This window comes from Anomaloglossus baeobatrachus, unplaced genomic scaffold, assembly GCF_048569485.1.
Source record: "Anomaloglossus baeobatrachus isolate aAnoBae1 unplaced genomic scaffold, aAnoBae1.hap1 Scaffold_243, whole genome shotgun sequence".
NCBI classification, from domain to species: Eukaryota; Metazoa; Chordata; class Amphibia; order Anura; family Aromobatidae; genus Anomaloglossus; species Anomaloglossus baeobatrachus.
This window is the reverse complement of record NW_027442056.1, coordinates 254,798-278,596: the sequence shown is the minus strand read 5'-3', so window position 1 is coordinate 278,596 and position 23,799 is coordinate 254,798. Positions and strand designations below refer to the sequence as shown.

The window sequence follows — 23,799 nt, the reverse complement described above, 5'->3', positions numbered from 1 at the left end:
ATCGGGCTAATATGAATCAGGTGAATCGAGTTCTGCTTTTGGAAACTGGGTTAAGAAGGGGTGCACCGTTCCTGGAGGTACTGCAATACCAGGTCAATGCGTGGAGTGGACAGAGCAAGCTCTTTTTCCATCTCCCTGTTCTAAAAATCCATTTAATATATGGTCCCCAGATAGGGGACGTATCAGATATTAAACTGATAAGAACAGATACTACACTTGATCTTAGCCAAAAGGCCGAGAAGCGATAACCAGAATTGGTTTGGGCCTCGAGTGGCACCCTGGCCTATGCCGGACACATCTTAGGGAGAGAGAGCGAGAGGGAGACAAACCCACGCCTACACAAGACATTTTGTCACCCAAGCCAACCCTTGAAAAGGCTGCTTTGCAGAGCAAAAACAAGAAGAATGGTGCGTTTTGCAGCCGCCGCCCACTGCAATGAATCTGAATAACTCCTCCTTTAGGGCGCAAGCAACTCCCCTCCCCCTTGCAGTCTTTCCAATTCACGATACAAAAAGACGGACAGGACAGGTTGCCTGACTTTCCGTCACTGCCACCCTTTGCCATCCTTACCCGTAGAAAGCCCTTTCATCATCCCCAAACCCTAATCTTTTCCCTTTCCTTCCCAGCCCCCAAACCCTGCCCTCTTTACCTTTCTCACCACCCGCTTCCCTTCTCCTGTCATCCCCCTACCACCCGGGAAAAAAAGAGATTGCCCCCTCCTTCCACTAGCCCACCCTCCCACCCAAAGAACAACTTCTTCTGCGCAGCTTGTTTTCTAGGCAGCAGCGCTATTGTGATGTCATCGGGGGGCATTGTGACAAGCCGCCAGTGTTCCGTCTCTTCATGTTGTGCACTGTTCAAACCGAAAATACATCAACAGGCAGGCTACAGAAAAGCTTACTAACAAAGGTTAGAGAGGGGCTTTCTCAGAGGGCTTTTTACAGTTTGTCTATTCCCAATTAGCCGGTTTAGTATACTTAATGAAAGTACTAATTCTTTCATAGGCCGCCCATTCTTAGTATTTGACGTTCAGGTAACAACAGGTAACTTTATTTGGAGTGGAAGCAGAGAGATAACACCAGATGCCAATTGTAGATCCTCTCACACCTGTGGTCACTGCAGCATCTGACTCCACTTTGTCCAAAAGGGATCTATTCCATTCAATTACACATGATCTAGATTAGACTGACAACAAGATACTGCACGGGACATAGCAGAGTTGGTGAAGTTGAGTGGTGATGAGTTTGCTATTTGGATGAATAAAGCAAGTAAAAAGTGTGTTAGATAAAAATTCATTTCAATTCGCTAATCGGGCTAATATGAATCAGGTGAATCGAGTTCTGCTTTTGGAAACTGGGTTAAGAAGGGGTGCACCGTTCCTGGAGGTACTGCAATACCAGGTCAATGCGTGGAGTGGACAGAGCAAGCTCTTTTTCCATCTCCCTGTTCTAAAAATCCATTTAATATATGGTCCCCAGATAGGGGACGTATCAGATATTAAACTGATAAGAACAGATACTACACTTGATCTTAGCCAAAAGGCCGAGAAGCGATAACCAGAATTGGTTTGGGCCTCGAGTGGCACCCTGGCCTATGCCGGACACATCTTAGGGAGAGAGAGCGAGAGGGAGACAAACCCACGCCTACACAAGACATTTTGTCACCCAAGCCAACCCTTGAAAAGGCTGCTTTGCAGAGCAAAAACAAGAAGAATGGTGCGTTTTGCAGCCGCCGCCCACTGCAATGAATCTGAATAACTCCTCCTTTAGGGCGCAAGCAACTCCCCTCCCCCTTGCAGTCTTTCCAATTCACGATACAAAAAGACGGACAGGACAGGTTGCCTGACTTTCCGTCACTGCCACCCTTTGCCATCCTTACCCGTAGAAAGCCCTTTCATCATCCCCAAACCCTAATCTTTTCCCTTTCCTTCCCAGCCCCCAAACCCTGCCCTCTGTACCTTTCTCACCACCCGCTTCCCTTCTCCTGTCATCCCCCTACCACCCGGGAAAAAAAGAGATTGCCCCCTCCTTCCACTAGCCCACCCTCCCACCCAAAGAACAACTTCTTCTGCGCAGCTTGTTTTCTAGGCAGCAGCGCTATTGTGATGTCATCGGGGGGCATTGTGACAAGCCGCCAGTGTTCCGTCTCTTCATGTTGTGCACTGTTCAAACCGAAAATACATCAACAGGCAGGCTACAGAAAAGCTTACTAACAAAGGTTAGAGAGGGGCTTTCTCAGAGGGCTTTTTACAGTTTGTCTATTCCCAATTAGCCGGTTTAGTATACTTAATGAAAGTACTAATTCTTTCATAGGCCGCCCATTCTTAGTATTTGACGTTCAGGTAACAACAGGTAACTTTATTTGGAGTGGAAGCAGAGAGATAACACCAGATGCCAATTGTAGATCCTCTCACACCTGTGGTCACTGCAGCATCTGACTCCACTTTGTCCAAAAGGGATCTATTCCATTCAATTACACATGATCTAGATTAGACTGACAACAAGATACTGCACGGGACATAGCAGAGTTGGTGAAGTTGAGTGGTGATGAGTTTGCTATTTGGATGAATAAAGCAAGTAAAAAGTGTGTTAGATAAAAATTCATTTCAATTCGCTAATCGGGCTAATATGAATCAGGTGAATCGAGTTCTGCTTTTGGAAACTGGGTTAAGAAGGGGTGCACCGTTCCTGGAGGTACTGCAATACCAGGTCAATGCGTGGAGTGGACAGAGCAAGCTCTTTTTCCATCTCCCTGTTCTAAAAATCCATTTAATATATGGTCCCCAGATAGGGGACGTATCAGATATTAAACTGATAAGAACAGATACTACACTTGATCTTAGCCAAAAGGCCGAGAAGCGATAACCAGAATTGGTTTGGGCCTCGAGTGGCACCCTGGCCTATGCCGGACACATCTTAGGGAGAGAGAGCGAGAGGGAGACAAACCCACGCCTACACAAGACATTTTGTCACCCAAGCCAACCCTTGAAAAGGCTGCTTTGCAGAGCAAAAACAAGAAGAATGGTGCGTTTTGCAGCCGCCGCCCACTGCAATGAATCTGAATAACTCCTCCTTTAGGGCGCAAGCAACTCCCCTCCCCCTTGCAGTCTTTCCAATTCACGATACAAAAAGACGGACAGGACAGGTTGCCTGACTTTCCGTCACTGCCACCCTTTGCCATCCTTACCCGTAGAAAGCCCTTTCATCATCCCCAAACCCTAATCTTTTCCCTTTCCTTCCCAGCCCCCAAACCCTGCCCTCTGTACCTTTCTCACCACCCGCTTCCCTTCTCCTGTCATCCCCCTACCACCCGGGAAAAAAAGAGATTGCCCCCTCCTTCCACTAGCCCACCCTCCCACCCAAAGAACAACTTCTTCTGCGCAGCTTGTTTTCTAGGCAGCAGCGCTATTGTGATGTCATCGGGGGGCATTGTGACAAGCCGCCAGTGTTCCGTCTCTTCATGTTGTGCACTGTTCAAACCGAAAATACATCAACAGGCAGGCTACAGAAAAGCTTACTAACAAAGGTTAGAGAGGGGCTTTCTCAGAGGGCTTTTTACAGTTTGTCTATTCCCAATTAGCCGGTTTAGTATACTTAATGAAAGTACTAATTCTTTCATAGGCCGCCCATTCTTAGTATTTGACGTTCAGGTAACAACAGGTAACTTTATTTGGAGTGGAAGCAGAGAGATAACACCAGATGCCAATTGTAGATCCTCTCACACCTGTGGTCACTGCAGCATCTGACTCCACTTTGTCCAAAAGGGATCTATTCCATTCAATTACACATGATCTAGATTAGACTGACAACAAGATACTGCACGGGACATAGCAGAGTTGGTGAAGTTGAGTGGTGATGAGTTTGCTATTTGGATGAATAAAGCAAGTAAAAAGTGTGTTAGATAAAAATTCATTTCAATTCGCTAATCGGGCTAATATGAATCAGGTGAATCGAGTTCTGCTTTTGGAAACTGGGTTAAGAAGGGGTGCACCGTTCCTGGAGGTACTGCAATACCAGGTCAATGCGTGGAGTGGACAGAGCAAGCTCTTTTTCCATCTCCCTGTTCTAAAAATCCATTTAATATATGGTCCCCAGATAGGGGACGTATCAGATATTAAACTGATAAGAACAGATACTACACTTGATCTTAGCCAAAAGGCCGAGAAGCGATAACCAGAATTGGTTTGGGCCTCGAGTGGCACCCTGGCCTATGCCGGACACATCTTAGGGAGAGAGAGCGAGAGGGAGACAAACCCACGCCTACACAAGACATTTTGTCACCCAAGCCAACCCTTGAAAAGGCTGCTTTGCAGAGCAAAAACAAGAAGAATGGTGCGTTTTGCAGCCGCCGCCCACTGCAATGAATCTGAATAACTCCTCCTTTAGGGCGCAAGCAACTCCCCTCCCCCTTGCAGTCTTTCCAATTCACGATACAAAAAGACGGACAGGACAGGTTGCCTGACTTTCCGTCACTGCCACCCTTTGCCATCCTTACCCGTAGAAAGCCCTTTCATCATCCCCAAACCCTAATCTTTTCCCTTTCCTTCCCAGCCCCCAAACCCTGCCCTCTGTACCTTTCTCACCACCCGCTTCCCTTCTCCTGTCATCCCCCTACCACCCGGGAAAAAAAGAGATTGCCCCCTCCTTCCACTAGCCCACCCTCCCACCCAAAGAACAACTTCTTCTGCGCAGCTTGTTTTCTAGGCAGCAGCGCTATTGTGATGTCATCGGGGGGCATTGTGACAAGCCGCCAGTGTTCCGTCTCTTCATGTTGTGCACTGTTCAAACCGAAAATACATCAACAGGCAGGCTACAGAAAAGCTTACTAACAAAGGTTAGAGAGGGGCTTTCTCAGAGGGCTTTTTACAGTTTGTCTATTCCCAATTAGCCGGTTTAGTATACTTAATGAAAGTACTAATTCTTTCATAGGCCGCCCATTCTTAGTATTTGACGTTCAGGTAACAACAGGTAACTTTATTTGGAGTGGAAGCAGAGAGATAACACCAGATGCCAATTGTAGATCCTCTCACACCTGTGGTCACTGCAGCATCTGACTCCACTTTGTCCAAAAGGGATCTATTCCATTCAATTACACATGATCTAGATTAGACTGACAACAAGATACTGCACGGGACATAGCAGAGTTGGTGAAGTTGAGTGGTGATGAGTTTGCTATTTGGATGAATAAAGCAAGTAAAAAGTGTGTTAGATAAAAATTCATTTCAATTCGCTAATCGGGCTAATATGAATCAGGTGAATCGAGTTCTGCTTTTGGAAACTGGGTTAAGAAGGGGTGCACCGTTCCTGGAGGTACTGCAATACCAGGTCAATGCGTGGAGTGGACAGAGCAAGCTCTTTTTCCATCTCCCTGTTCTAAAAATCCATTTAATATATGGTCCCCAGATAGGGGACGTATCAGATATTAAACTGATAAGAACAGATACTACACTTGATCTTAGCCAAAAGGCCGAGAAGCGATAACCAGAATTGGTTTGGGCCTCGAGTGGCACCCTGGCCTATGCCGGACACATCTTAGGGAGAGAGAGCGAGAGGGAGACAAACCCACGCCTACACAAGACATTTTGTCACCCAAGCCAACCCTTGAAAAGGCTGCTTTGCAGAGCAAAAACAAGAAGAATGGTGCGTTTTGCAGCCGCCGCCCACTGCAATGAATCTGAATAACTCCTCCTTTAGGGCGCAAGCAACTCCCCTCCCCCTTGCAGTCTTTCCAATTCACGATACAAAAAGACGGACAGGACAGGTTGCCTGACTTTCCGTCACTGCCACCCTTTGCCATCCTTACCCGTAGAAAGCCCTTTCATCATCCCCAAACCCTAATCTTTTCCCTTTCCTTCCCAGCCCCCAAACCCTGCCCTCTGTACCTTTCTCACCACCCGCTTCCCTTCTCCTGTCATCCCCCTACCACCCGGGAAAAAAAGAGATTGCCCCCTCCTTCCACTAGCCCACCCTCCCACCCAAAGAACAACTTCTTCTGCGCAGCTTGTTTTCTAGGCAGCAGCGCTATTGTGATGTCATCGGGGGGCATTGTGACAAGCCGCCAGTGTTCCGTCTCTTCATGTTGTGCACTGTTCAAACCGAAAATACATCAACAGGCAGGCTACAGAAAAGCTTACTAACAAAGGTTAGAGAGGGGCTTTCTCAGAGGGCTTTTTACAGTTTGTCTATTCCCAATTAGCCGGTTTAGTATACTTAATGAAAGTACTAATTCTTTCATAGGCCGCCCATTCTTAGTATTTGACGTTCAGGTAACAACAGGTAACTTTATTTGGAGTGGAAGCAGAGAGATAACACCAGATGCCAATTGTAGATCCTCTCACACCTGTGGTCACTGCAGCATCTGACTCCACTTTGTCCAAAAGGGATCTATTCCATTCAATTACACATGATCTAGATTAGACTGACAACAAGATACTGCACGGGACATAGCAGAGTTGGTGAAGTTGAGTGGTGATGAGTTTGCTATTTGGATGAATAAAGCAAGTAAAAAGTGTGTTAGATAAAAATTCATTTCAATTCGCTAATCGGGCTAATATGAATCAGGTGAATCGAGTTCTGCTTTTGGAAACTGGGTTAAGAAGGGGTGCACCGTTCCTGGAGGTACTGCAATACCAGGTCAATGCGTGGAGTGGACAGAGCAAGCTCTTTTTCCATCTCCCTGTTCTAAAAATCCATTTAATATATGGTCCCCAGATAGGGGACGTATCAGATATTAAACTGATAAGAACAGATACTACACTTGATCTTAGCCAAAAGGCCGAGAAGCGATAACCAGAATTGGTTTGGGCCTCGAGTGGCACCCTGGCCTATGCCGGACACATCTTAGGGAGAGAGAGCGAGAGGGAGACAAACCCACGCCTACACAAGACATTTTGTCACCCAAGCCAACCCTTGAAAAGGCTGCTTTGCAGAGCAAAAACAAGAAGAATGGTGCGTTTTGCAGCCGCCGCCCACTGCAATGAATCTGAATAACTCCTCCTTTAGGGCGCAAGCAACTCCCCTCCCCCTTGCAGTCTTTCCAATTCACGATACAAAAAGACGGACAGGACAGGTTGCCTGACTTTCCGTCACTGCCACCCTTTGCCATCCTTACCCGTAGAAAGCCCTTTCATCATCCCCAAACCCTAATCTTTTCCCTTTCCTTCCCATCCCCCAAACACTGCCCTCTGTACCTTTCTCACCACCCGCTTCCCTTCTCCTGTCATCCCCCTACCACCCGGGAAAAAAAGAGATTGCCCCCTCCTTCCACTAGCCCACCCTCCCACCCAAAGAACAACTTCTTCTGCGCAGCTTGTTTTCTAGGCAGCAGCGCTATTGTGATGTCATCGGGGGGCATTGTGACAAGCCGCCAGTGTTCCGTCTCTTCATGTTGTGCACTGTTCAAACCGAAAATACATCAACAGGCAGGCTACAGAAAAGCTTACTAACAAAGGTTAGAGAGGGGCTTTCTCAGAGGGCTTTTTACAGTTTGTCTATTCCCAATTAGCCGGTTTAGTATACTTAATGAAAGTACTAATTCTTTCATAGGCCGCCCATTCTTAGTATTTGACGTTCAGGTAACAACAGGTAACTTTATTTGGAGTGGAAGCAGAGAGATAACACCAGATGCCAATTGTAGATCCTCTCACACCTGTGGTCACTGCAGCATCTGACTCCACTTTGTCCAAAAGGGATCTATTCCATTCAATTACACATGATCTAGATTAGACTGACAACAAGATACTGCACGGGACATAGCAGAGTTGGTGAAGTTGAGTGGTGATGAGTTTGCTATTTGGATGAATAAAGCAAGTAAAAAGTGTGTTAGATAAAAATTCATTTCAATTCGCTAATCGGGCTAATATGAATCAGGTGAATCGAGTTCTGCTTTTGGAAACTGGGTTAAGAAGGGGTGCACCGTTCCTGGAGGTACTGCAATACCAGGTCAATGCGTGGAGTGGACAGAGCAAGCTCTTTTTCGATCTCCCTGTTCTAAAAATCCATTTAATATATGGTCCCCAGATAGGGGACGTATCAGATATTAAACTGATAAGAACAGATACTACACTTGATCTTAGCCAAAAGGCCGAGAAGCGATAACCAGAATTGGTTTGGGCCTCGAGTGGCACCCTGGCCTATGCCGGACACATCTTAGGGAGAGAGAGCGAGAGGGAGACAAACCCACGCCTACACAAGACATTTTGTCACCCAAGCCAACCCTTGAAAAGGCTGCTTTGCAGAGCAAAAACAAGAAGAATGGTGCGTTTTGCAGCCGCCGCCCACTGCAATGAATCTGAATAACTCCTCCTTTAGGGCGCAAGCAACTCCCCTCCCCCTTGCAGTCTTTCCAATTCACGATACAAAAAGACGGACAGGACAGGTTGCCTGACTTTCCGTCACTGCCACCCTTTGCCATCCTTACCCGTAGAAAGCCCTTTCATCATCCCCAAACCCTAATCTTTTCCCTTTCCTTCCCAGCCCCCAAACCCTGCCCTCTGTACCTTTCTCACCACCCGCTTCCCTTCTCCTGTCATCCCCCTACCACCCGGGAAAAAAAGAGATTGCCCCCTCCTTCCACTAGCCCACCCTCCCACCCAAAGAACAACTTCTTCTGCGCAGCTTGTTTTCTAGGCAGCAGCGCTATTGTGATGTCATCGGGGGGCATTGTGACAAGCCGCCAGTGTTCCGTCTCTTCATGTTGTGCACTGTTCAAACCGAAAATACATCAACAGGCAGGCTACAGAAAAGCTTACTAACAAAGGTTAGAGAGGGGCTTTCTCAGAGGGCTTTTTACAGTTTGTCTATTCCCAATTAGCCGGTTTAGTATACTTAATGAAAGTACTAATTCTTTCATAGGCCGCCCATTCTTAGTATTTGACGTTCAGGTAACAACAGGTAACTTTATTTGGAGTGGAAGCAGAGAGATAACACCAGATGCCAATTGTAGATCCTCTCACACCTGTGGTCACTGCAGCATCTGACTCCACTTTGTCCAAAAGGGATCTATTCCATTCAATTACACATGATCTAGATTAGACTGACAACAAGATACTGCACGGGACATAGCAGAGTTGGTGAAGTTGAGTGGTGATGAGTTTGCTATTTGGATGAATAAAGCAAGTAAAAAGTGTGTTAGATAAAAATTCATTTCAATTCGCTAATCGGGCTAATATGAATCAGGTGAATCGAGTTCTGCTTTTGGAAACTGGGTTAAGAAGGGGTGCACCGTTCCTGGAGGTACTGCAATACCAGGTCAATGCGTGGAGTGGACAGAGCAAGCTCTTTTTCCATCTCCCTGTTCTAAAAATCCATTTAATATATGGTCCCCAGATAGGGGACGTATCAGATATTAAACTGATAAGAACAGATACTACACTTGATCTTAGCCAAAAGGCCGAGAAGCGATAACCAGAATTGGTTTGGGCCTCGAGTGGCACCCTGGCCTATGCCGGACACATCTTAGGGAGAGAGAGCGAGAGGGAGACAAACCCACGCCTACATAAGACATTTTGTCACCCAAGCCAACCCTTGAAAAGGCTGCTTTGCAGAGCAAAAACAAGAAGAATGGTGCGTTTTGCAGCCGCCGCCCACTGCAATGAATCTGAATAACTCCTCCTTTAGGGCGCAAGCAACTCCCCTCCCCCTTGCAGTCTTTCCAATTCACGATACAAAAAGACGGACAGGACAGGTTGCCTGACTTTCCGTCACTGCCACCCTTTGCCATCCTTACCCGTAGAAAGCCCTTTCATCATCCCCAAACCCTAATCTTTTCCCTTTCCTTCCCAGCCCCCAAACCCTGCCCTCTGTACCTTTCTCACCACCCGCTTCCCTTCTCCTGTCATCCCCCTACCACCCGGGAAAAAAAGAGATTGCCCCCTCCTTCCACTAGCCCACCCTCCCACCCAAAGAACAACTTCTTCTGCGCAGCTTGTTTTCTAGGCAGCAGCGCTATTGTGATGTCATCGGGGGGCATTGTGACAAGCCGCCAGTGTTCCGTCTCTTCATGTTGTGCACTGTTCAAACCGAAAATACATCAACAGGCAGGCTACAGAAAAGCTTACTAACAAAGGTTAGAGAGGGGCTTTCTCAGAGGGCTTTTTACAGTTTGTCTATTCCCAATTAGCCGGTTTAGTATACTTAATGAAAGTACTAATTCTTTCATAGGCCGCCCATTCTTAGTATTTGACGTTCAGGTAACAACAGGTAACTTTATTTGGAGTGGAAGCAGAGAGATAACACCAGATGCCAATTGTAGATCCTCTCACACCTGTGGTCACTGCAGCATCTGACTCCACTTTGTCCAAAAGGGATCTATTCCATTCAATTACACATGATCTAGATTAGACTGACAACAAGATACTGCACGGGACATAGCAGAGTTGGTGAAGTTGAGTGGTGATGAGTTTGCTATTTGGATGAATAAAGCAAGTAAAAAGTGTGTTAGATAAAAATTCATTTCAATTCGCTAATCGGGCTAATATGAATCAGGTGAATCGAGTTCTGCTTTTGGAAACTGGGTTAAGAAGGGGTGCACCGTTCCTGGAGGTACTGCAATACCAGGTCAATGCGTGGAGTGGACAGAGCAAGCTCTTTTTCCATCTCCCTGTTCTAAAAATCCATTTAATATATGGTCCCCAGATAGGGGACGTATCAGATATTAAACTGATAAGAACAGATGAGATTACATCCGCAAATTTCAGAAAACGGTCATCGGCCACCACACAAAAGCGCAGTGCCGCAGGTGATCGCCTCCCGAGCCCAGGAACCACCAGCCATAAGGGGACGTAAGCACCAAAAGGCGCAACAATCCCCGAGGCCGGCGGTTGTGCAAGCCCGGGCCCCTCCCAGCCAAGACCAAGGCAAACCCAATGAAGGGACTACACTTGATCTTAGCCAAAAGGCCGAGAAGCGATAACCAGAATTGGTTTGGGCCTCGAGTGGCACCCTGGCCTATGCCGGACACATCTTAGGGAGAGAGAGCGAGAGGGAGACAAACCCACGCCTACACAAGACATTTTGTCACCCAAGCCAACCCTTGAAAAGGCTGCTTTGCAGAGCAAAAACAAGAAGAATGGTGCGTTTTGCAGCCGCCGCCCACTGCAATGAATCTGAATAACTCCTCCTTTAGGGCGCAAGCAACTCCCCTCCCCCTTGCAGTCTTTCCAATTCACGATACAAAAAGACGGACAGGACAGGTTGCCTGACTTTCCGTCACTGCCACCCTTTGCCATCCTTACCCGTAGAAAGCCCTTTCATCATCCCCAAACCCTAATCTTTTCCCTTTCCTTCCCAGCCCCCAAACCCTGCCCTCTGTACCTTTCTCACCACCCGCTTCCCTTCTCCTGTCATCCCCCTACCACCCGGGAAAAAAAGAGATTGCCCCCTCCTTCCACTAGCCCACCCTCCCACCCAAAGAACAACTTCTTCTGCGCAGCTTGTTTTCTAGGCAGCAGCGCTATTGTGATGTCATCGGGGGGCATTGTGACAAGCCGCCAGTGTTCCGTCTCTTCATGTTGTGCACTGTTCAAACCGAAAATACATCAACAGGCAGGCTACAGAAAAGCTTACTAACAAAGGTTAGAGAGGGGCTTTCTCAGAGGGCTTTTTACAGTTTGTCTATTCCCAATTAGCCGGTTTAGTATACTTAATGAAAGTACTAATTCTTTCATAGGCCGCCCATTCTTAGTATTTGACGTTCAGGTAACAACAGGTAACTTTATTTGGAGTGGAAGCAGAGAGATAACACCAGATGCCAATTGTAGATCCTCTCACACCTGTGGTCACTGCAGCATCTGACTCCACTTTGTCCAAAAGGGATCTATTCCATTCAATTACACATGATCTAGATTAGACTGACAACAAGATACTGCACGGGACATAGCAGAGTTGGTGAAGTTGAGTGGTGATGAGTTTGCTATTTGGATGAATAAAGCAAGTAAAAAGTGTGTTAGATAAAAATTCATTTCAATTCGCTAATCGGGCTAATATGAATCAGGTGAATCGAGTTCTGCTTTTGGAAACTGGGTTAAGAAGGGGTGCACCGTTCCTGGAGGTACTGCAATACCAGGTCAATGCGTGGAGTGGACAGAGCAAGCTCTTTTTCCATCTCCCTGTTCTAAAAATCCATTTAATATATGGTCCCCAGATAGGGGACGTATCAGATATTAAACTGATAAGAACAGATACTACACTTGATCTTAGCCAAAAGGCCGAGAAGCGATAACCAGAATTGGTTTGGGCCTCGAGTGGCACCCTGGCCTATGCCGGACACATCTTAGGGAGAGAGAGCGAGAGGGAGACAAACCCACGCCTACACAAGACATTTTGTCACCCAAGCCAACCCTTGAAAAGGCTGCTTTGCAGAGCAAAAACAAGAAGAATGGTGCGTTTTGCAGCCGCCGCCCACTGCAATGAATCTGAATAACTCCTCCTTTAGGGCGCAAGCAACTCCCCTCCCCCTTGCAGTCTTTCCAATTCACGATACAAAAAGACGGACAGGACAGGTTGCCTGACTTTCCGTCACTGCCACCCTTTGCCATCCTTACCCGTAGAAAGCCCTTTCATCATCCCCAAACCCTAATCTTTTCCCTTTCCTTCCCAGCCCCCAAACCCTGCCCTCTGTACCTTTCTCACCACCCGCTTCCCTTCTCCTGTCATCCCCCTACCACCCGGGAAAAAAAGAGATTGCCCCCTCCTTCCACTAGCCCACCCTCCCACCCAAAGAACAACTTCTTCTGCGCAGCTTGTTTTCTAGGCAGCAGCGCTATTGTGATGTCATCGGGGGGCATTGTGACAAGCCGCCAGTGTTCCGTCTCTTCATGTTGTGCACTGTTCAAACCGAAAATACATCAACAGGCAGGCTACAGAAAAGCTTACTAACAAAGGTTAGAGAGGGGCTTTCTCAGAGGGCTTTTTACAGTTTGTCTATTCCCAATTAGCCGGTTTAGTATACTTAATGAAAGTACTAATTCTTTCATAGGCCGCCCATTCTTAGTATTTGACGTTCAGGTAACAACAGGTAACTTTATTTGGAGTGGAAGCAGAGAGATAACACCAGATGCCAATTGTAGATCCTCTCACACCTGTGGTCACTGCAGCATCTGACTCCACTTTGTCCAAAAGGGATCTATTCCATTCAATTACACATGATCTAGATTAGACTGACAACAAGATACTGCACGGGACATAGCAGAGTTGGTGAAGTTGAGTGGTGATGAGTTTGCTATTTGGATGAATAAAGCAAGTAAAAAGTGTGTTAGATAAAAATTCATTTCAATTCGCTAATCGGGCTAATATGAATCAGGTGAATCGAGTTCTGCTTTTGGAAACTGGGTTAAGAAGGGGTGCACCGTTCCTGGAGGTACTGCAATACCAGGTCAATGCGTGGAGTGGACAGAGCAAGCTCTTTTTCCATCTCCCTGTTCTAAAAATCCATTTAATATATGGTCCCCAGATAGGGGACGTATCAGATATTAAACTGATAAGAACAGATACTACACTTGATCTTAGCCAAAAGGCCGAGAAGCGATAACCAGAATTGGTTTGGGCCTCGAGTGGCACCCTGGCCTATGCCGGACACATCTTAGGGAGAGAGAGCGAGAGGGAGACAAACCCACGCCTACACAAGACATTTTGTCACCCAAGCCAACCCTTGAAAAGGCTGCTTTGCAGAGCAAAAACAAGAAGAATGGTGCGTTTTGCAGCCGCCGCCCACTGCAATGAATCTGAATAACTCCTCCTTTAGGGCGCAAGCAACTCCCCTCCCCCTTGCAGTCTTTCCAATTCACGATACAAAAAGACGGACAGGACAGGTTGCCTGACTTTCCGTCACTGCCACCCTTTGCCATCCTTACCCGTAGAAAGCCCTTTCATCATCCCCAAACCCTAATCTTTTCCCTTTCCTTCCCAGCCCCCAAACCCTGCCCTCGGTACCTTTCTCACCACCCGCTTCCCTTCTCCTGTCATCCCCCTACCACCCGGGAAAAAAAGAGATTGCCCCCTCCTTCCACTAGCCCACCCTCCCACCCAAAGAACAACTTCTTCTGCGCAGCTTGTTTTCTAGGCAGCAGCGCTATTGTGATGTCATCGGGGGGCATTGTGACAAGCCGCCAGTGTTCCGTCTCTTCATGTTGTGCACTGTTCAAACCGAAAATACATCAACAGGCAGGCTACAGAAAAGCTTACTAACAAAGGTTAGAGAGGGGCTTTCTCAGAGGGCTTTTTACAGTTTGTCTATTCCCAATTAGCCGGTTTAGTATACTTAATGAAAGTACTAATTCTTTCATAGGCCGCCCATTCTTAGTATTTGACGTTCAGGTAACAACAGGTAACTTTATTTGGAGTGGAAGCAGAGAGATAACACCAGATGCCAATTGTAGATCCTCTCACACCTGTGGTCACTGCAGCATCTGACTCCACTTTGTCCAAAAGGGATCTATTCCATTCAATTACACATGATCTAGATTAGACTGACAACAAGATACTGCACGCGACATAGCAGAGTTGGTGAAGTTGAGTGGTGATGAGTTTGCTATTTGGATGAATAAAGCAAGTAAAAAGTGTGTTAGATAAAAATTCATTTCAATTCGCTAATCGGGCTAATATGAATCAGGTGAATCGAGTTCTGCTTTTGGAAACTGGGTTAAGAAGGGGTGCACCGTTCCTGGAGGTACTGCAATACCAGGTCAATGCGTGGAGTGGACAGAGCAAGCTCTTTTTCCATCTCCCTGTTCTAAAAATCCATTTAATATATGGTCCCCAGATAGGGGACGTATCAGATATTAAACTGATAAGAACAGATACTACACTTGATCTTAGCCAAAAGGCCGAGAAGCGATAACCAGAATTGGTTTGGGCCTCGAGTGGCACCCTGGCCTATGCCGGACACATCTTAGGGAGAGAGAGCGAGAGGGAGACAAACCCACGCCTACACAAGACATTTTGTCACCCAAGCCAACCCTTGAAAAGGCTGCTTTGCAGAGCAAAAACAAGAAGAATGGTGCGTTTTGCAGCCGCCGCCCACTGCAATGAATCTGAATAACTCCTCCTTTAGGGCGCAAGCAACTCCCCTCCCCCTTGCAGTCTTTCCAATTCACGATACAAAAAGACGGACAGGACAGGTTGCCTGACTTTCCGTCACTGCCACCCTTTGCCATCCTTACCCGTAGAAAGCCCTTTCATCATCCCCAAACCCTAATCTTTTCCCTTTCCTTCCCAGCCCCCAAACCCTGCCCTCTGTACCTTTCTCACCACCCGCTTCCCTTCTCCTGTCATCCCCCTACCACCCGGGAAAAAAAGAGATTGCCCCCTCCTTCCACTAGCCCACCCTCCCACCCAAAGAACAACTTCTTCTGCGCAGCTTGTTTTCTAGGCAGCAGCGCTATTGTGATGTCATCGGGGGGCATTGTGACAAGCCGCCAGTGTTCCGTCTCTTCATGTTGTGCACTGTTCAAACCGAAAATACATCAACAGGCAGGCTACAGAAAAGCTTACTAACAAAGGTTAGAGAGGGGCTTTCTCAGAGGGCTTTTTACAGTTTGTCTATTCCCAATTAGCCGGTTTAGTATACTTAATGAAAGTACTAATTCTTTCATAGGCCGCCCATTCTTAGTATTTGACGTTCAGGTAACAACAGGTAACTTTATTTGGAGTGGAAGCAGAGAGATAACACCAGATGCCAATTGTAGATCCTCTCACACCTGTGGTCACTGCAGCATCTGACTCCACTTTGTCCAAAAGGGATCTATTCCATTCAATTACACATGATCTAGATTAGACTGACAACAAGATACTGCACGGGACATAGCAGAGTTGGTGAAGTTGAGTGGTGATGAGTTTGCTATTTGGATGAATAAAGCAAGTAAAAAGTGTGTTAGATAAAAATTCATTTCAATTCGCTAATCGGGCTAATATGAATCAGGTGAATCGAGTTCTGCTTTTGGAAACTGGGTTAAGAAGGGGTGCACCGTTCCTGGAGGTACTGAAATACCAGGTCAATGCGTGGAGTGGACAGAGCAAGCTCTTTTTCCATCTCCCTGTTCTAAAAATCCATTTAATATATGGTCCCCAGATAGGGGACGTATCAGATATTAAACTGATAAGAACAGATACTACACTTGATCTTAGCCAAAAGGCCGAGAAGCGATAACCAAAATTGGTTTGGGCCTCGAGTGGCACCCTGGCCTATGCCGGACACATCTTAGGGAGAGAGAGCGAGAGGGAGACAAACCCACGCCTACACAAGACATTTTGTCACCCAAGCCAACCCTTGAAAAGGCTGCTTTGCAGAGCAAAAACAAGAAGAATGGTGCGTTTTGCAGCCGCCGCCCACTGCAATGAATCTGAATAACTCCTCCTTTAGGGCGCAAGCAACTCCCCTCCCCCTTGCAGTCTTTCCAATTCACGATACAAAAAGACGGACAGGACAGGTTGCCTGACTTTCCGTCACTGCCACCCTTTGCCATCCTTACCCGTAGAAAGCCCTTTCATCATCCCCAAACCCTAATCTTTTCCCTTTCCTTCCCAGCCCCCAAACCCTGCCCTCTGTACCTTTCTCACCACCCGCTTCCCTTCTCCTGTCATCCCCCTACCACCCGGGAAAAAAAGAGATTGCCCCCTCCTTCCACTAGCCCACCCTCCCACCCAAAGAACAACTTCTTCTGCGCAGCTTGTTTTCTAGGCAGCAGCGCTATTGTGATGTCATCGGGGGGCATTGTGACAAGCCGCCAGTGTTCCGTCTCTTCATGTTGTGCACTGTTCAAACCGAAAATACATCAACAGGCAGGCTACAGAAAAGCTTACTAACAAAGGTTAGAGAGGGGCTTTCTCAGAGGGCTTTTTACAGTTTGTCTATTCCCAATTAGCCGGTTTAGTATACTTAATGAAAGTACTAATTCTTTCATAGGCCGCCCATTCTTAGTATTTGACGTTCAGGTAACAACAGGTAACTTTATTTGGAGTGGAAGCAGAGAGATAACACCAGATGCCAATTGTAGATCCTCTCACACCTGTGGTCACTGCAGCATCTGACTCCACTTTGTCCAAAAGGGATCTATTCCATTCAATTACACATGATCTAGATTAGACTGACAACAAGATACTGCACGGGACATAGCAGAGTTGGTGAAGTTGAGTGGTGATGAGTTTGCTATTTGGATGAATAAAGCAAGTAAAAAGTGTGTTAGATAAAAATTCATTTCAATTCGCTAATCGGGCTAATATGAATCAGGTGAATCGAGTTCTGCTTTTGGAAACTGGGTTAAGAAGGGGTGCACCGTTCCTGGAGGTACTGCAATACCAGGTCAATGCGTGGAGTGGACAGAGCAAGCTCTTTTTCCATCTCCCTGTTCTAAAAATCCATTTAATATATGGTCCCCAGATAGGGGACGTATCAGATATTAAACTGATAAGAACAGATACTACACTTGATCTTAGCCAAAAGGCCGAGAAGCGATAACCAGAATTGGTTTGGGCCTCGAGTGGCACCCTGGCCTATGCCGGACACATCTTAGGGAGAGAGAGCGAGAGGGAGACAAACCCACGCCTACACAAGACATTTTGTCACCCAAGCCAACCCTTGAAAAGGCTGCTTTGCAGAGCAAAAACAAGAAGAATGGTGCGTTTTGCAGCCGCCGCCCACTGCAATGAATCTGAATAACTCCTCCTTTAGGGCGCAAGCAACTCCCCTCCCCCTTGCAGTCTTTCCAATTCACGATACAAAAAGACGGACAGGACAGGTTGCCTGACTTTCCGTCACTGCCACCCTTTGCCATCCTTACCCGTAGAAAGCCCTTTCATCATCCCCAAACCCTAATCTTTTCCCTTTCCTTCCCAGCCCCCAAACCCTGCCCTCTGTACCTTTCTCACCACCCGCTTCCCTTCTCCTGTCATCCCCCTACCACCCGGGAAAAAAAGAGATTGCCCCCTCCTTCCACTAGCCCACCCTCCCACCCAAAGAACAACTTCTTCTGCGCAGCTTGTTTTCTAGGCAGCAGCGCTATTGTGATGTCATCGGGGGGCATTGTGACAAGCCGCCAGTGTTCCGTCTCTTCATGTTGTGCACTGTTCAAACCGAAAATACATCAACAGGCAGGCTACAGAAAAGCTTACTAACAAAGGTTAGAGAGGGGCTTTCTCAGAGGGCTTTTTACAGTTTGTCTATTCCCAATTAGCCGGTTTAGTATACTTAATGAAAGTACTAATTCTTTCATAGGCCGCCCATTCTTAGTATTTGACGTTCAGGTAACAACAGGTAACTTTATTTGGAGTGGAAGCAGAGAGATAACACCAGATGCCAATTGTAGATCCTCTCACACCTGTGGTCACTGCAGCATCTGACTCCACTTTGTCCAAAAGGGATCTATTCCATTCAATTACACATGATCTAGATTAGACTGACAACAAGATACTGCACGGGACATAGCAGAGTTGGTGAAGTTGAGTGGTGATGAGTTTGCTATTTGGATGAATAAAGCAAGTAAAAAGTGTGTTAGATAAAAATTCATTTCAATTCGCTAATCGGGCTAATATGAATCAGGTGAATCGAGTTCTGCTTTTGGAAACTGGGTTAAGAAGGGGTGCACCGTTCCTGGAGGTACTGCAATACCAGGTCAATGCGTGGAGTGGACAGAGCAAGCTCTTTTTCCATCTCCCTGTTCTAAAAATCCATTTAATATATGGTCCCCAGATAGGGGACGTATCAGATATTAAACTGATAAGAACAGATTTTTGATTTAATGAAGCTTTCCAAAGCACCACAAAAAATGCATGACCGAAGTCACACCAAAAACAGTGCAAAGGCTAGGATTCGTGTGGACCCCACCGTGAGGAGAGGGTCCCCAAAAATCAACCCCGTCCCTCCGAGCCAGAAGGCCACAGCAAGGGTCAGGGATCTTCGGTGCTCCCCCAAGCCGAAGCCTGGTTGAGCCTTGTCGTTGCTCCCAGCGTCCACCCAGGCATCTTACCCAAGTGGAGTAGAGAGCTACTAGTTGTTGGTTTCGCAGCCGAAACTGCCCGGACCGTCAACCGGTGTTGGTTTCTCAGCCCAAGGCTAACCGGACCTCCAACCGGGTGTTGGTTTCTCAGCCGAAGCTGACCCAGACCTCCAACCGGGTGTTGGTTTCTCAGCCGAAGCTGACCCGGACCTCCAACCGGGTGTTAGTTTCTCAGCCCAAAGCTGACCAGACCTCCGACCGGGATTATAAAAATTTCCCTTCCTAGCCAGAAGGCCGGGATAGGGTAATATGCTCAAAAAGTATGAAAAGGCAAGGTACGGTGTGCTACAGAGCCCAAGGCTTGCCGGGGTCCCAAGCCAGCAAGCTCAGACTCACTCCAGGGTCGTCAGTCCTGGGGCACGTTGTACCATAGCCCCCCATCCTTACTCAGTCTAATAGCCTCGATCCTGGTAGGGCCATGTTTTCCACTAGATGAATATACTATCCACCCAGAGTACTAGCAAGCGCAACCTTCCAGTGTGCATTGTATCATTGTACTAAGGTGGCCTGGAGCTTAAACCACCTCTTCGAACAACACTACACTTGATCTTAGCCAAAAGGCCGAGAAGCGATAACCAGAATTGGTTTGGGCCTCGAGTGGCACCCTGGCCTATGCCGGACACATCTTAGGGAGAGAGAGCGAGAGGGAGACAAACCCACGCCTACACAAGACATTTTGTCACCCAAGCCAACCCTTGAAAAGGCTGCTTTGCAGAGCAAAAACAAGAAGAATGGTGCGTTTTGCAGCCGCCGCCCACTGCAATGAATCTGAATAACTCCTCCTTTAGGGCGCAAGCAACTCCCCTCCCCCTTGCAGTCTTTCCAATTCACGATACAAAAAGACGGACAGGACAGGTTGCCTGACTTTCCGTCACTGCCACCCTTTGCCATCCTTACCCGTAGAAAGCCCTTTCATCATCCCCAAACCCTAATCTTTTCCCTTTCCTTCCCAGCCCCCAAACCCTGCCCTCTGTACCTTTCTCACCACCCGCTTCCCTTCTCCTGTCATCCCCCTACCACCCGGGAAAAAAAGAGATTGCCCCCTCCTTCCACTAGCCCACCCTCCCACCCAAAGAACAACTTCTTCTGCGCAGCTTGTTTTCTAGGCAGCAGCGCTATTGTGATGTCATCGGGGGGCATTGTGACAAGCCGCCAGTGTTCCGTCTCTTCATGTTGTGCACTGTTCAAACCGAAAATACATCAACAGGCAGGCTACAGAAAAGCTTACTAACAAAGGTTAGAGAGGGGCTTTCTCAGAGGGCTTTTTACAGTTTGTCTATTCCCAATTAGCCGGTTTAGTATACTTAATGAAAGTACTAATTCTTTCATAGGCCGCCCATTCTTAGTATTTGACGTTCAGGTAACAACAGGTAACTTTATTTGGAGTGGAAGCAGAGAGATAACACCAGATGCCAATTGTAGATCCTCTCACACCTGTGGTCACTGCAGCATCTGACTCCACTTTGTCCAAAAGGGATCTATTCCATTCAATTACACATGATCTAGATTAGACTGACAACAAGATACTGCACGGGACATAGCAGAGTTGGTGAAGTTGAGTGGTGATGAGTTTGCTATTTGGATGAATAAAGCAAGTAAAAAGTGTGTTAGATAAAAATTCATTTCAATTCGCTAATCGGGCTAATATGAATCAGGTGAATCGAGTTCTGCTTTTGGAAACTGGGTTAAGAAGGGGTGCACCGTTCCTGGAGGTACTGCAATACCAGGTCAATGCGTGGAGTGGACAGAGCAAGCTCTTTTTCCATCTCCCTGTTCTAAAAATCCATTTAATATATGGTCCCCAGATAGGGGACGTATCAGATATTAAACTGATAAGAACAGATACTACACTTGATCTTAGCCAAAAGGCCGAGAAGCGATAACCAGAATTGGTTTGGGCCTCGAGTGGCACCCTGGCCTATGCCGGACACATCTTAGGGAGAGAGAGCGAGAGGGAGACAAACCCACGCCTACACAAGACATTTTGTCACCCAAGCCAACCCTTGAAAAGGCTGCTTTGCAGAGCAAAAACAAGAAGAATGGTGCGTTTTGCAGCCGCCGCCCACTGCAATGAATCTGAATAACTCCTCCTTTAGGGCGCAAGCAACTCCCCTCCCCCTTGCAGTCTTTCCAATTCACGATACAAAAAGACGGACAGGACAGGTTGCCTGACTTTCCGTCACTGCCACCCTTTGCCATCCTTACCCGTAGAAAGCCCTTTCATCATCCCCAAACCCTAATCTTTTCCCTTTCCTTCCCAGCCCCCAAACCCTGCCCTCTGTACCTTTCTCACCACCCGCTTCCCTTCTCCTGTCATCCCCCTACCACCCGGGAAAAAAAGAGATTGCCCCCTCCTTCCACTAGCCCACCCTCCCACCCAAAGAACAACTTCTTCTGCGCAGCTTGTTTTCTAGGCAGCAGCGCTATTGTGATGTCATCGGGGGGCATTGTGACAAGCCGCCAGTGTTCCGTCTCTTCATGTTGTGCACTGTTCAAACCGAAAATACATCAACAGGCAGGCTACAGAAAAGCTTACTAACAAAGGTTAGAGAGGGGCTTTCTCAGAGGGCTTTTTACAGTTTGTCTATTCCCAATTAGCCGGTTTAGTATACTTAATGAAAGTACTAATTCTTTCATAGGCCGCCCATTCTTAGTATTTGACGTTCAGGTAACAACAGGTAACTTTATTTGGAGTGGAAGCAGAGAGATAACACCAGATGCCAATTGTAGATCCTCTCACACCTGTGGTCACTGCAGCATCTGACTCCACTTTGTCCAAAAGGGATCTATTCCATTCAATTACACATGATCTAGATTAGACTGACAACAAGATACTGCACGGGACATAGCAGAGTTGGTGAAGTTGAGTGGTGATGAGTTTGCTATTTGGATGAATAAAGCAAGTAAAAAGTGTGTTAGATAAAAATTCATTTCAATTCGCTAATCGGGCTAATATGAATCAGGTGAATCGAGTTCTGCTTTTGGAAACTGGGTTAAGAAGGGGTGCACCGTTCCTGGAGGTACTGCAATACCAGGTCAATGCGTGGAGTGGACAGAGCAAGCTCTTTTTCCATCTCCCTGTTCTAAAAATCCATTTAATATATGGTCCCCAGATAGGGGACGTATCAGATATTAAACTGATAAGAACAGATACTACACTTGATCTTAGCCAAAAGGCCGAGAAGCGATAACCAGAATTGGTTTGGGCCTCGAGTGGCACCCTGGCCTATGCCGGACACATCTTAGGGAGAGAGAGCGAGAGGGAGACAAACCCACGCCTACACAAGACATTTTGTCACCCAAGCCAACCCTTGAAAAGGCTGCTTTGCAGAGCAAAAACAAGAAGAATGGTGCGTTTTGCAGCCGCCGCCCACTGCAATGAATCTGAATAACTCCTCCTTTAGGGCGCAAGCAACTCCCCTCCCCCTTGCAGTCTTTCCAATTCACGATACAAAAAGACGGACAGGACAGGTTGCCTGACTTTCCGTCACTGCCACCCTTTGCCATCCTTACCCGTAGAAAGCCCTTTCATCATCCCCAAACCCTAATCTTTTCCCTTTCCTTCCCAGCCCCCAAACCCTGCCCTCTGTACCTTTCTCACCACCCGCTTCCCTTCTCCTGTCATCCCCCTACCACCCGGGAAAAAAAGAGATTGCCCCCTCCTTCCACTAGCCCACCCTCCCACCCAAAGAACAACTTCTTCTGCGCAGCTTGTTTTCTAGGCAGCAGCGCTATTGTGATGTCATCGGGGGGCATTGTGACAAGCCGCCAGTGTTCCGTCTCTTCATGTTGTGCACTGTTCAAACCGAAAATACATCAACAGGCAGGCTACAGAAAAGCTTACTAACAAAGGTTAGAGAGGGGCTTTCTCAGAGGGCTTTTTACAGTTTGTCTATTCCCAATTAGCCGGTTTAGTATACTTAATGAAAGTACTAATTCTTTCATAGGCCGCCCATTCTTAGTATTTGACGTTCAGGTAACAACAGGTAACTTTATTTGGAGTGGAAGCAGAGAGATAACACCAGATGCCAATTGTAGATCCTCTCACACCTGTGGTCACTGCAGCATCTGACTCCACTTTGTCCAAAAGGGATCTATTCCATTCAATTACACATGATCTAGATTAGACTGACAACAAGATACTGCACGGGACATAGCAGAGTTGGTGAAGTTGAGTGGTGATGAGTTTGCTATTTGGATGAATAAAGCAAGTAAAAAGTGTGTTAGATAAAAATTCATTTCAATTCGCTAATCGGGCTAATATGAATCAGGTGAATCGAGTTCTGCTTTTGGAAACTGGGTTAAGAAGGGGTGCACCGTTCCTGGAGGTACTGCAATACCAGGTCAATGCGTGGAGTGGACAGAGCAAGCTCTTTTTCCATCTCCCTGTTCTAAAAATCCATTTAATATATGGTCCCCAGATAGGGGACGTATCAGATATTAAACTGATAAGAACAGATACTACACTTGATCTTAGCCAAAAGGCCGAGAAGCGATAACCAGAATTGGTTTGGGCCTCGAGTGGCACCCTGGCCTATGCCGGACACATCTTAGGGAGAGAGAGCGAGAGGGAGACAAACCCACGCCTACACAAGACATTTTGTCACCCAAGCCAACCCTTGAAAAGGCTGCTTTGCAGAGCAAAAACAAGAAGAATGGTGCGTTTTGCAGCCGCCGCCCACTGCAATGAATCTGAATAACTCCTCCTTTAGGGCGCAAGCAACTCCCCTCCCCCTTGCAGTCTTTCCAATTCACGATACAAAAAGACGGACAGGACAGGTTGCCTGACTTTCCGTCACTGCCACCCTTTG

At 47.1% G+C, this 23,799-nt stretch overlaps 18 non-coding genes across 18 annotated transcripts; all 18 read right to left on the bottom strand.

Annotated features, from left to right (window-relative positions):
• Positions 1-55: 55 nt before the first annotated feature.
• Positions 56-246, bottom strand: LOC142262169 (U2 spliceosomal RNA). The gene has a single exon (XR_012729618.1). It is a non-coding gene; the product is annotated as a U2 spliceosomal RNA (small nuclear RNA).
• Positions 247-1,363: 1,117 nt separating this feature from the next.
• LOC142262168 (U2 spliceosomal RNA) lies at positions 1,364-1,554 on the bottom strand. The gene has a single exon (XR_012729617.1). It is a non-coding gene; the product is annotated as a U2 spliceosomal RNA (small nuclear RNA).
• A 1,117-nt stretch (positions 1,555-2,671) lies between these two features.
• Positions 2,672-2,862, bottom strand: LOC142262167 (U2 spliceosomal RNA). The gene has a single exon (XR_012729616.1). It is a non-coding gene; the product is annotated as a U2 spliceosomal RNA (small nuclear RNA).
• A 1,117-nt stretch (positions 2,863-3,979) lies between these two features.
• Positions 3,980-4,170, bottom strand: LOC142262166 (U2 spliceosomal RNA). Its single transcript, XR_012729615.1, has one exon. It is a non-coding gene; the product is annotated as a U2 spliceosomal RNA (small nuclear RNA).
• Positions 4,171-5,287: 1,117 nt separating this feature from the next.
• On the bottom strand, positions 5,288-5,478 carry LOC142262165 (U2 spliceosomal RNA). The gene has a single exon (XR_012729614.1). It is a non-coding gene; the product is annotated as a U2 spliceosomal RNA (small nuclear RNA).
• A 1,117-nt stretch (positions 5,479-6,595) lies between these two features.
• LOC142262164 (U2 spliceosomal RNA) lies at positions 6,596-6,786 on the bottom strand. The gene has a single exon (XR_012729613.1). It is a non-coding gene; the product is annotated as a U2 spliceosomal RNA (small nuclear RNA).
• A 1,117-nt stretch (positions 6,787-7,903) lies between these two features.
• LOC142262277 (U2 spliceosomal RNA) lies at positions 7,904-8,094 on the bottom strand. Its single transcript, XR_012729715.1, has one exon. It is a non-coding gene; the product is annotated as a U2 spliceosomal RNA (small nuclear RNA).
• Positions 8,095-9,211: 1,117 nt separating this feature from the next.
• On the bottom strand, positions 9,212-9,402 carry LOC142262163 (U2 spliceosomal RNA). Its single transcript, XR_012729612.1, has one exon. It is a non-coding gene; the product is annotated as a U2 spliceosomal RNA (small nuclear RNA).
• A 1,117-nt stretch (positions 9,403-10,519) lies between these two features.
• LOC142262319 (U2 spliceosomal RNA) lies at positions 10,520-10,704 on the bottom strand. Its single transcript, XR_012729750.1, has one exon. It is a non-coding gene; the product is annotated as a U2 spliceosomal RNA (small nuclear RNA).
• A 1,322-nt stretch (positions 10,705-12,026) lies between these two features.
• On the bottom strand, positions 12,027-12,217 carry LOC142262161 (U2 spliceosomal RNA). The gene has a single exon (XR_012729610.1). It is a non-coding gene; the product is annotated as a U2 spliceosomal RNA (small nuclear RNA).
• Positions 12,218-13,334: 1,117 nt separating this feature from the next.
• LOC142262160 (U2 spliceosomal RNA) lies at positions 13,335-13,525 on the bottom strand. The gene has a single exon (XR_012729609.1). It is a non-coding gene; the product is annotated as a U2 spliceosomal RNA (small nuclear RNA).
• A 1,117-nt stretch (positions 13,526-14,642) lies between these two features.
• Positions 14,643-14,833, bottom strand: LOC142262158 (U2 spliceosomal RNA). Its single transcript, XR_012729608.1, has one exon. It is a non-coding gene; the product is annotated as a U2 spliceosomal RNA (small nuclear RNA).
• Positions 14,834-15,950: 1,117 nt separating this feature from the next.
• LOC142262273 (U2 spliceosomal RNA) lies at positions 15,951-16,141 on the bottom strand. The gene has a single exon (XR_012729711.1). It is a non-coding gene; the product is annotated as a U2 spliceosomal RNA (small nuclear RNA).
• Positions 16,142-17,258: 1,117 nt separating this feature from the next.
• On the bottom strand, positions 17,259-17,449 carry LOC142262157 (U2 spliceosomal RNA). Its single transcript, XR_012729607.1, has one exon. It is a non-coding gene; the product is annotated as a U2 spliceosomal RNA (small nuclear RNA).
• Positions 17,450-18,566: 1,117 nt separating this feature from the next.
• Positions 18,567-18,759, bottom strand: LOC142262291 (U2 spliceosomal RNA). The gene has a single exon (XR_012729726.1). It is a non-coding gene; the product is annotated as a U2 spliceosomal RNA (small nuclear RNA).
• Positions 18,760-20,678: 1,919 nt separating this feature from the next.
• LOC142262156 (U2 spliceosomal RNA) lies at positions 20,679-20,869 on the bottom strand. Its single transcript, XR_012729606.1, has one exon. It is a non-coding gene; the product is annotated as a U2 spliceosomal RNA (small nuclear RNA).
• A 1,117-nt stretch (positions 20,870-21,986) lies between these two features.
• On the bottom strand, positions 21,987-22,177 carry LOC142262154 (U2 spliceosomal RNA). Its single transcript, XR_012729604.1, has one exon. It is a non-coding gene; the product is annotated as a U2 spliceosomal RNA (small nuclear RNA).
• Positions 22,178-23,294: 1,117 nt separating this feature from the next.
• On the bottom strand, positions 23,295-23,485 carry LOC142262153 (U2 spliceosomal RNA). The gene has a single exon (XR_012729603.1). It is a non-coding gene; the product is annotated as a U2 spliceosomal RNA (small nuclear RNA).
• Positions 23,486-23,799: the final 314 nt, after the last annotated feature.